The 12,132-nt window shown below is 41.1% G+C and overlaps 1 protein-coding gene across 4 annotated transcripts in view; it reads left to right on the top strand.

Annotated features, from left to right (window-relative positions):
- FRMPD4 (FERM and PDZ domain containing 4) overlaps positions 1 to 12,132 on the top strand; it is a 438,211-nt gene that overhangs the window by 349,028 nt on the left and 77,051 nt on the right. The gene's annotated exons all lie outside the window — the stretch shown is intronic.

Raw genomic sequence — 12,132 nt, 5'->3', positions numbered from 1 at the left:
AAGTTTATTAAGTAGAACATTGATTGGCAATAAATATTGTACACTATGGCTGTGTCTACATTGGCATCCCTTTCCGGAAAAGGGATGCTAATGAGACACATCGCAATTGCAAATCTGCGGGGGATTTAAATATCCCCCGCGGCATTTGCATTTACATGGCTGCTGCTTTTTTCCGGCTTGGGGATAAGCCAGAGAAAAGCGCCAGTCTAGACGTGATTCTCCAGAAAATAAGCCCTTTTCCGGAGGATCTCTTATTCCTACTTGAATAAGACTCCTACTTGAAAGTAGGAATAAGAGATCCTCGGAAAAGGGCTTATTTTCCGGAGAATCAAGTCTAGACTGGCGCTTTTCTCCGGCTTATCCCCATGCCGGAAAAAAGCGGCAGCCATGTAAATGCAAATGCCGCGGGGGATATTTAAATCCCCCGCGGATTTGCAATTGCGATGTGTCTCATTAGCATCCCTTTTCCGGAAAGGGATGCCAATGTAGACACAGCCAATTGGTTTAAACTTCAGAGGAACAGCTCTTAGAGGGCACTGTGTTATGTGTGTGTTTTCACTTGAGCTAGCTGGAGTCAGGGAAAATTTCAGAATCTGATTATATACATCCTTTGGAGGGTCCTTCTCCACAAATCTGGCAACCATCAATATTGAAAACAAATTGCCTGTTATGCTTTTCTATAAGTGTCAGTTCTGAATTTCAATTTATGCATGCACACACACACACACATATGCTGGCAGTTTGGAGGCAGGCTGAAAGTGTGGTGTAGATTATTTTAATTTCGCTGGTGGCTGAAGTGTTGGCCAGGCATCAGCTTCCCAGAGACTCGGCCATGATGTTCCTTGGGGGATTCCTTCGGATCTGGAGGAGGCTTTACTTTCTCTGGGTTGGTCCCAGTTTTCTGTTGTGTTATTGCATCTTGTCCGAGAGAGAGAGAGATTTTTCCTGGCCGTTCGTCAGTTGATTTATACACTTTGCAGGGTCTTTGTTTGCTTTAAAAGGTTACAGATCCTAAACTGCCTTTGATTGGGTATTCCTCATTCACACTTCACACTCATTCCATAGGCTACATACATATTCATAAGCATACATTAAGCAATATGGTTTCTAGGCAAAGTTTGGCCTCATGGCCTTGACATAACAACAAGAAGGCATAATAAAGAGCTAACATAAATCGTAACTAAGAGAGGTATAGTCAAGGGAAGGGGAAAAAGCAAAGGGGTATGGTCAGCCAGCTAGATGCCAGTGAAAAGAAGGGAGAAGAGGGAATATCCGACTGGTTACACAAAGCTTCCTTTTCAAAATTTCTTTTCCGTCCTAGCAAGGATACTCACACCAGTGACACCACCACCCTGAAAAATAAAAGAAAATAAAACATAATGGTAAACAACTCACCCAACAATTAAAAACAAAATACTTAAAGCAAAGATATACCAAAAAAATGTTAAAGTCTCTGTGCAGTCTTGTCACTGTGTATGCACACCCTGTGTCATGAGGGTAAAGGCACAGGGGTCTATGGATGCCACTTGCACTGCTGTCGGTCCATAAGTGACCTGGGTCAGTCCATCACCACAAGACAGTGTGACCTAATAGCCCGAATATGTCTAGTAGCCCTTGAGTATAGGGCCAGAGTCAGTGGCATGACCCTTGGATTCAGGCCAGGGTCTGTATAGTAGTTTTTGGGTGCAGGGCAATACCGCCTAATGGCCAGAGTCGAAGAGGTTGGGACAAGAGCCCCGGTAAGGGGCCCGAGCCCACCCAACTCCACTGCGCCCCAACCAGAGCCTTGTCAGTGGGGAGGTGATCTGCCACTCACTCTGTTGGAGTGTTCCACGTGGTTTCAGGGTCCTCTGGCTCCACTGCACCAGTCCCCCCTGAAGCTCCATGAGCTTTGGAAACTGAGTGCAGTCTTCTGAGTCTCTGGCTCCCAATGTATGTGTCCCTGGCGAGTTACCTCTGGCGTTTCTGTAGCAGGTCCTTCCTTTTGAGCATCCAGCCAAGTCTGAGCCTAGTTGCTCCCTTTTATACTAACCCAGCACTTGGAGCATGCCCAGTCTGGCTGAATGGCGGGGCTTCCTCCGCCCACCAGGTTTTAACCTCTTCTGTCCTAGTGTGGGTTATGAACACCCTGTCACAGATTCATTTACAGATTTTGCTATTCCTATTATTTTATGTGGAAGCACTCAGGAAAGTAATGGTTGAAAGTATAAAAATTGTAGTTTATATTCTTTTCCTGATTTTTTGGGGCTGTGTAACAACACACTAGTCCGCAGTGGCATACACCCCCATCTCCTTCCCCTGTCGTGAGTAATCTACAGTAACTAATAGGCAAGGTAGACTGTTTAATTAGGATGGAGGCAAATTAGTTCTAAATAGGAGAGAGGTCCCTCTGTGAAGGGGAGTTGAGCTGCTGATCCATGTATCAAAGTAGAGCTGTCTGATCATATTGCCTCCTTAGGTAGTGTCTTGGCTGATGCTGCTGTAAACAATCCTTGAAGTGTTGTTAATTCCATCTTTTCGTAGAGCTTTCCTTATAGCTGAATTGTATCAATGCCCTCTACATATGCCTGCCTTGGGACTTTAGTCAGATGTTGTCGTCTTTGATGAGTTTCACATATGTACATCATTCCACTTATCATTTCAACGAGGACATCTGGAATGATTAGGCAAGGCATGCAGTCATCACATCATGGCAGAAGCAGTTCACTGCGCCAGTACAGTAATGCATCCCTTCCATACTGTCTCTAACCCAAGGTCATTCTTGGGTCAGACATACTTATATCTTTGAAATCAGCACTTTGTCTCAGTTTGGAGCATAGACAGAGGAAATCTTGTTTTCTGACTGGTAGGCATATGTCTGCAGTCAGTGATGGGTAAGTTCATTGCCTGGAGAAGGATATGGAGATATATATATATATACAAGAAAAGATAGAACTGCATAACGTTGCGGGGATGGGGGAAGAAGGAGGGGGGCTACATGACCTCATTGCATACTGCAGATCAGGTATAAGAACTGCTTAGCATTGGCTATGTGAAAGTTACTTCTATCCTACCCTGCCAGGAAGCTTATTGCAAAACCAAGAATTTGCTTTTATAGTTGTTCAGAATGGAAGAAAAAAATAAGTCTCATTTGAAAATATAGCTGTTTTGTGCTAAATATTAAATAAAGCTTTTAAAATGTTTTAACACAAAAATTAAACAAATCAAACTAGCATTTTAAAATGAAATATAGGAGGGACTCAACATTTCAAACAAAACAAGTATAAAAATTGGAGTTCTTCAGCCAAAACTTGAATATTATATCAGAATATGGAGTCTGTTGACTTTCTAATTGCATGCTAATCAAATTCAAATAAATGGAATGAGGAAATTTCTTTGTGAAAACGATATTGTTATTGAAGGAAATATCAAAATGGGGATATTGATTAAATATAATTTTAAATCCAAAGAAAGAAAGATTTATACTTCAAAAAACCACTAGGAATGGTATCTGAATGGTGATGAAGTTATGTAGCTGTTTTTTTCCTATTCTGTCATTAGAAAATACCACTTTCCCAACCAGTAAATTAGAAGCATTTGTTTCCTCGAAATTGCCTTAGGCTACCATTTTCCTTCAATTGCTTTCCTTTAGAGTGTTTGCTGTTAGTGCCAAAATTCTTCATTACATTTTTTCTTGCTATGTGATAGAAAACAAGTAGAAAATTACTTTGATATACTGTACACTAGCTTTATAGTAAATGATGGAGGAGATGTACTTAATATTGTGAAAGTTTGCACTGTTGCATCATTCTATCGGTTCATGAAATGTTAATATTTGATTACATGACTTTGGCAGTTCATTTTGGAACTGGTTACATTAAAACAGGCCTGTTGTATGGATGTTAACCTTCCCATAAACTGCCTAACTCTGCATTGAAGCAACATCTGGGTAGTTCAGAGATTTCTCATCGGAAACACAGTAAAGAATGTTTTTGTTTATTTGCTTTTAAGTAGTCTGAGAGTTGAGGAATCCTATTGCTAGGCGGTGAGGTCTAGAGATTAGCAAGGATATACATTATATAATAATGAATTGAGACTGTAATTTATTCTCATCCATCTCATTTTCTTTGATTCCTTCTTTACTAGTAACATTTAATTAAAGTCTAGGTCACCACTGAAACCCACAGTTGCAGAGATATTAGTGGCTCATGGTTTGCTGTTGTAACACGTAAGCTCTCATTATTTCTGGTAAATGTTCCGTGGCTTTCGTGCTGTATTCTACTCAGTTGAGCTATTTCAAGGAAGACACACAGTTTATGAGTAACCAAAGGTTGCATTTTAAAAGAGGTCACGTCAGGAGCAGGGTTGGGAAAATTAGGAAAAGGAGATGACTTGAAAAACAAATTCACTTGTAAATGTATCATTAATAACTAGGCAAGAAGAAGGCAAACTGAATATCAAATAGATCTATTTAAAGAACAGACTGTGCAATACCATAGCAGCAGCTGCTGAACTTGTTTTTATTATACAGCTGATACAAATTCTGTGACTCTTAAGTTCATCACAGGATAATTAGCCATCTCCGATACTGGAGGATAACTTTAATTTCAATGCACATTTCTGGGTGTTTAAAGAGATGAACTATGCCAAGCTAAACATTCCCTATGGCAGTGGTTCTCAAATTGTTCCACAGGCTTGCTTTGAGAAAGCCACTAGCGGTCACGTGCTCTTTTGTTTACCTAAAGGCTCCGTAGCCATGGAGCCTCATGGCTCCCATTGGTTCTGATTCACTGTTTCCATCAAAGGGAGCCACAGGAAGTGGCGTGGCCCCTTGGCTTCCCTTGGCTGTGACTCTTGGAATCAGCAAACTGGAGTGAATGGGAGGCATGAGGCTCTGTGGCTACAGAGCCTTTAGGTAAACAAAGCGGTGTAAGCTCACTAGCGGCTTTTTCAAAGCGGGCCCATGGAACAGTCTGAGAACCACAGTTCTACTGTATAGGAATTAATTGATGTCTAAATGTTTAAAGGCCTTAGAGGTTCTATAGTATAATATTTCTCAGGAATATTTCTTTTTATTTTATTATTTTAAAACTTTCATCAGCATAATTAAATAAGTCAAGAAATCCAATTCAGTTTTACATGGGTAGGGGAATATCTTTTATAAATCATTGGTCTCCTAATGAAAGGTGTATCTAATATAAATATTTTGAAAATGTTAATGTTTTAGAAGTATGTATGTACATATAATTTATATACACATGCACACATTCCAAGATTTGCAAATTAAAGTCGTTTTACTTAGCAATTTGTTTTACTGATGTTTACAGTGACTGTGACCTCAGGCACCCCTGTATGCACACCCAACACACACCTGCAATAATATTTGTTCAAGATATGCCTTGTGATATATCATTTGAACACTATAATCGAAAACATAATTGTGAAATGTATGTACTAACATTATGTGTACCGACATAAACGCTCTCAAGTGTTACTAGGACATATTTAAGACCAGACAGCCTAATCTAGGTAAAGATGATAAACAGGTTTGCCATAGACAAAACAGTGAATTTTTACCTCAGCTATATATTAGCACTGAACAAAGCCAAGAAGCTACACTAGCAGAGTTCATACTAAAACTGAACTCCAGAGACAGAATTAACGTGTCTCTGGCATCCCAGGCAGATACAAGAGACTGAATTCCTAGAAGGCTGTTCTGATTTAGGACAAAGACAGTTTCTTTGGGAATATAAGAGACAGAGGGTATGTGTACACTTGCTCCCTAGTTCGGACTAGGGATGCAAGTGGAGCGTACCGAAATTGCTAATGAAGTGTGGGATTTAAATATCCCGTGCTTAATTAGCATATTCGCGGCCAGCCGCCATTTTGGATTTGGGGTATTGCGAAATAAGTTGCCCCATGTAGACACATTATTCTGAGAGAATTCTGGAAAGAAATCTGTGGATGAATTAAAAACATCTTGAAGAAAGATGATGTCCTCCTAGATGAAGTTTTAAACTGTCAGATGTGTATGTTCACTTTTATTTGCTTGTAGCTGCCTCTATCTTTATTCTATTACTTGGTATCCTTTTATCCGTGCTCTGTAATACACTTGTTTTGCTTTCACTATAAATCATCAGTGCTGAGTAAATTCCATAAAGTGTGTGCTTCTAATAAACTGACAGGTTGGAGAGGCAGAGCACCATATACTTTTCTGTGAGGGTCTTGTAAAAGGGACTGGTGCCTACAATAGGATGATTTGGGGACAAATCCAGGACTGGAAGGATGTTCAGCTTAGCCTGCATGGAGTAACTTGGTTGTGCAACGCCACGGTGAGTCTTTTCAGTTGCCCAAAATATCACAGTGACACACAAACATTCTCCCCCAATACAATAATCTCCACCTCTGCTGAATGAAAATGAAGTTTGGCTATTAAAGGAATTGATAACAGCACTCTCACTTGAATAGCACTGTAAAAATTCTCTCCTTTTATTAAAGTAGGGCTCCCATTCCTTCCATAAATTAGTCTGGGGTTTTTTTACTGCAAAACTTACTCATGAATTTCAGTTGTGTTTTGCCAGGAGTTATTTTTCTTAATATTTTGTTGTTTTATTAACTAAAAATTATTTTCACATTAGAGAAAAGATGGGGATCTCTCTGAAATTAATTTACTGTTGTAATAACAGTATTTCAGTTTTTGCTTTATTACACAAAAAGACTAATTGCAAATCTGGAACAATTGAGGATAGTTCTATCCACTATGTGATGTCAGTCCGATTTCATGTTTAAGAGAGTAACAGAAAACCACTTCTGAAGTAACCATTGCCTTGGCAAATGAGCATATTATTCAGACTAAAGATTGGAAGGTTCTTTCCCTGTAATTTTGCAATTTATTTTTCTCTCTACTTTTACAATTAAAGAAGTTGAATATTGCATTTTAATTGCTACCATGGGATTTAAATGCAGTATGCATCTCCTTTATCCATCTACCCATCATGAGTGAACATACAGATTGCTGCCGAGTTTCACTTGGGACTACATGCACTCACTTGATGGACATAAAAACAGTTTATTTTTTCAATAACGTAAGAAAAGAAATAAAATCAAACATAGTTATATACTGCCACCTATTTCTCTAAGATATTACATATCAACCAAGACATTTGAAATTTACCTTTTCCAGTAGAGTACATGTGTGTTAAGTCAGTATTCCTTTAAACCGATTCATGTGGAGTATTACTCTAGCTTAGAGTTCGTAAGTACAGTAATAAACATCTATGTCTGTATGGTTGGGTGATGATATTGTACTTACAGCTCAGCAGACAAATCCAGTAGCTCCAGATATTGCATGCTTTGTTTTGGTGTTTGATGTGAACCATCATTGTTCTGAGCTGTTTGAATTTTGGTATTGAACGTATTAGAGAACTCACAAATGAATGGATGAAGCCTATTCAAGTCCGTGAGTGTCTTGCCACTGACTTCAAAGGGACAAAGATTTTTACCCAGGGTACATAATGGGCACATTGAGTCAAGTGGACAGCGGCTAGAACTGGGAGTCAAGACACTGGGGTTTAGCTCCCGAATGACACTATGAGATAAAAGACATTGCATAAGCCTCTTAATCATGTTCGCCTCAGTCATCTGTAAAATGGGTTTACAAATTGTTACCCGCATTATTAAAGCTCTTTAAAAGCTAAAGATGGAAATAATACTTTAAAAGCTAAAAAATTATTTGTTATGATTAAAAACTAAGCTCAAATGGAAGTTCATTTTTAAAGCAGTTATGTCTGGAAAGAAATGCATACACATTCATATTTCCTACCTTTAAAGATCAGTAAGATGACCTACCCTATAAAGATTTGGGCACAAGCAGTGAACAAAGTGGAATGCAATAATCAAAATATTTAGAACATGATCCCTTTTTTCCTTTAATGTTCTAAGGTATCTTTCAAATTTATCAGGCTGGGTGTTCTATAAAACTAGCAAATTGTCAATAAATAACTTTGACCTTTTCAAAATTCCTGGGTTTGATTTGCCATCCAAATGAAATGTTATGCCTCAAGTTACATCATCATGTTATGCTACCCTTTGGAAAGAAGAATTATTGCTGATAAATTTCAGATCAGCTATTCAGTATCAAATTACTATATGGTTAGTGAGCACTATGGATAGGACAAGAAGATATGGAATGGCTATACTAAGAGCAAAGTAATTGTGCAAAATGACTTTTCTGGATAAGAACCAAAAAAATTTAAATTTTATCTTTCTGGTCTAATGGAAGCTAACTTAACATTTCCCTTCAACTTAGACAAAATTAAATCTTACTGGGAAAGTATGTAAAAATAATAAAATGCAGAAAACTAAGATTAAGGTGCTATAGAATCAATGTGGCAAAAGGTGATTTGTATTGTCTTTATCTCTCTTTGTTGAGCTTTGATTATAGAATTGATGTGGTACTGGGACAAAACTCCTAATTTCATAGAGTGGGTCCTGCACTTCGTTGATAGGCTGAATGTTATCTGTCCCCATCTGGGAAAAACAGCAAATCCCGCTCCAATTGCTCACATCAGTGGCTCACTATAGCTCTCTGTCTAAATTCTTTACTTCAGGGGTAAGATATAGAGTGGTTTAGCACACTCAGCATTGGCATGGTGGGGGGAATTTCTTAGGGTATGTCTACACTACAAAGTTAATTCGAACTAATGGGCGTTAGTTCGAATTAACTTTGATAGGTGCTACACTAGCACTCCGCTAGTTCGAACTTAATTCAAACTAGCGGAGCGCTTAGTTCGCACTAGGAAAACCTCATTTTAGGAGGATTAAGCCTAGTTCGAACTAGCTTGTTCGAATTAAGGGGTGTGTAGCCCCTTAATTCGAACTAGTGGGAGGCTAGCCCTCCCCAGGTTTCCCTGGTGGCCACTCTGGCCAACACCAGGGAAACTCGTCTGCCCCCCTCCCGGCCCCGGCCCCCTTAAAGGGGCACGGGCTGGCTATGGTGCCCGTGCCACGTGCAAGCCTGCTAGCACCCAGCCAGCAGACCCTGCACCTGTCACGGATCGAGCCACCCACCCGATGCCCCCAGCCCTCCCCCTCTTCCCGGGACCAGGCTGGCGGCTCCCGGGAGCTTGCCCGGGACTGCAACAGGCGGGCACCCGCCTGGGCTAGTGCAGACATCGTGGACCTCGTCCACGATCTCCGCACAAGGCACAGGAAAGTGGCCGTCTAGGACAGGAGAGCTGCCAGCCTGACCACCCAGGAGCAGGTGTGCAAGAGAATCAAGGGGGTCCACTGAGACCCCCGACCCTGAGCCCTGAGCTTACAATGGCCGTCCTGGGTCAGACCAAAGGTTCATCTAGCCCAGTAGCCTGTCTGCCAACAGCAGCCAACCCTAGGGACCCTGGAGGGGATGGACCGAAGACAGTGACCAAGCCATTTGTCTCGTGCCATCCCTCTCCAGCCTTCCACAAACCTTGGGCAGGGACACCACTCCTACCCCCTGGCTAATAGCACTCCATGGACCCAACCTCCATGACTTGATCTCACTTCCCTTTAAACTCTGTTCTAGTTCTAGCCTTCACAGCCTCCTGCAGCAAGGAGTTCCACAGGTTGACTCTTTGCTTTGTGAAGAACAACTTTCTGTTACTAGTTTGAAGCCTGCTACCCATTCCTTTCCTTTGGTGTCCTCTAGTCCTTCTTTATGGGAACTAATGAAGAACTTTTCTGTATGCACCCTCTCCACCCAACTCCTGCTTTTAGAGACCTCTATCCTGTCCCCCCTCCGTCTCCTCTTTTCTAAGCTGAAAAGTCCCAGTCTCTTTAGCCTCTCTTCATATGGGACCTGTTCCCAACCCCTGATCATTGTAGTTGCCCTCTCCTCTCCCAGCCTCTCTCTTCCCCTCTCCCACCTCCTTTTCCCAGTCTCCCCCAGTTTTGTTCAATAAACACAGATTCCATTTTGGAAGACACGTTATCTTTATTTTGTACATCAAGAAGAGGGGCTAGGGAAGGGTAAGTGGAAGGAGGTGAGGGAGGAATGGGGCACGAGCCCCCGATGGGGAGGACTGGGCTGGCTCTGCGGGCTTCTGGGGGTGGAAGCTCTCCTGAAGCCCCCCAATTGCCCCCTCTCCCCAGATGGCAGCCTGCGGCAAGTGCAACCGGACTGATGGCCAAGTGGTGTGATGTGCCCAGTGTGGGTAGTCCGGGCAATACAATCCAGGACTGCTTTGCAAGCGGGGCACCCCTGAGAACTGTCTGTCCGGGGTGGGGGTCGGGACCCTTTAAGCACAGCCCTCGGCTAGCCTGAGACAGCTTCTCCACGCTCTAAGTCCTCCTCTGATGCACTGCCGGCACTGCTTCCGGCCATCCTTAAGCCCGGTTCAGGGTCCACTTAATGTGGACATGCTAGTTCGAATTAGCAAAACGCTAATTCGGACTAGTTTTTTAGTCTGGATCCGTTAGTTCGAATTAACGTTGTAGTGTAGACATACCCTTAGTCTCTAGTGGAGGCAACATACTAGATCTCTTAACTCTGAGTCTCCCCCTCTAGCAGGGATTTACCTCCCTCAGACTCCTGGGGCACAAAGGAGCTGTTCTCCTGGCAGGACTCTCCCTGCCCCTCACCTCTGTAACTGCAGGGTTCCCTCCTGTTACCCTACATGTGCATGAGTACTTTTCACAATCACAACTAAGGACCTCTACAGTCATTTTTAGTACTTGTCCAGAAATTGTTGTAAAATTATTGTCCTGCTTTTCAGTGGAAATTATTTTTGCCAAAATGTTCTGATTAGTTCTAGCACTGAAATAATCAGCTAGAAGCCTGAGAACTGCTAAAAGGGTGTTACCTTTACAAATCTGTCTTTATATGGTTATGTTAGTGTTGATTTCAATGAGAGGTGCCTACTTACCTTTTTAAAAATTTGGCCCATAATTTCAGTGGCCAAAAAAGGATGTATTGCCAGTTAATGCAAAGAATAGAAAGGAAAAAATGAATAGCAAATACAGATGCCAGATATAGACTCTTTATAAGAGAAGTGATTTGCTGAAACCTTCTAAAGGTAATCAATGTAGGGTTTGCCAGACATCTGAGATAGAGAGGACCAGAATTCAGTTGTAAGTTCTATGATCTGTTCAAACCTGTCTTTATATAGGGAGTGATGATAGACCTGCTCCAGGAGATAATACATTCCAATAATGGACAAAACAGGGTAAGAGAAATCTAATTTGAGCTTGAGCATGTTGTTTTTCTTCGTTTCCGAAGTTAATATTCTCTAGCTATTTGACTTTCCACATATTCCAGCCTCCACTAGACAAATAAAAACAACAGGGAAAAATTTAGTCAGATTTTATTTCAGAGTATCTCCCTTGGGGATTCAGTATTCGTTCTTGTCTTCATATTAAATCTTATATAAAATAAGGATTTCAAATCTCAAACTTCAGAAATGAACCCAGACTGCAATAAACACTGACTTTTCTCCTCCCCGCAGGTAAATTTCCTGTACAGCGTGTAGCTAGTAATAGTATGTGATGAAATGCAAACTGTTTTGTTCGGTTTTGTGCCTCTTTCCACAGGCTGAAGGCTCTGAACTATTTTTCTTCCATTGTTTTCACTCTTATTTTTGGTAATTCAGTTTCATTAAACCAGAATGCTGAGTGAATTCCAGGTTTGTACTGTACTGATTACAGGTCAAACAGTAAAGAACTCAAGAGAAGCTAAGGTCTTCTCATCTCCTACTGTGAGATGTTATCACTGACTTTTCAGCAAGTCTTCTAGTCAAACTTCAGTGCACAAAAAAGACATTTTTCTGGGTGGAGGGAGGGGGAGGAAATGGCATAATTGGATGAACATTCTTGTGTTTTTATACTTCATTCACAGATATAAGAGCAGTGAGGCTAAACCCCAATACTGAAATTTTCACTCCCTCTATTCTGTTTCTATTCGATGTCCCCCCCCCCCCCATGCATCATTATAATATATCTGATCTTGCAGGTTAAAAAAAATTGTTTTTCCATAGATATCCTAGCTAACAAAGAACAATATTCTCTGACTTCCCAAACACAATTCATGGATGTGCAAAACAGGGAATATCAAGTAAGAGCAAGGAGGTGGTATTACTTCTGTAGTTAGCATTAGAGAGACCATTACTGGAATACTGC

This window comes from Pelodiscus sinensis, chromosome 1 (genome assembly GCF_049634645.1).
Source record: "Pelodiscus sinensis isolate JC-2024 chromosome 1, ASM4963464v1, whole genome shotgun sequence".
NCBI lineage: Eukaryota > Metazoa > Chordata > Testudines > Trionychidae > Pelodiscus > Pelodiscus sinensis.
The sequence above is the reverse complement of the archived record's forward strand: the minus strand, read 5'-3'. Positions and strand labels throughout refer to the sequence as shown.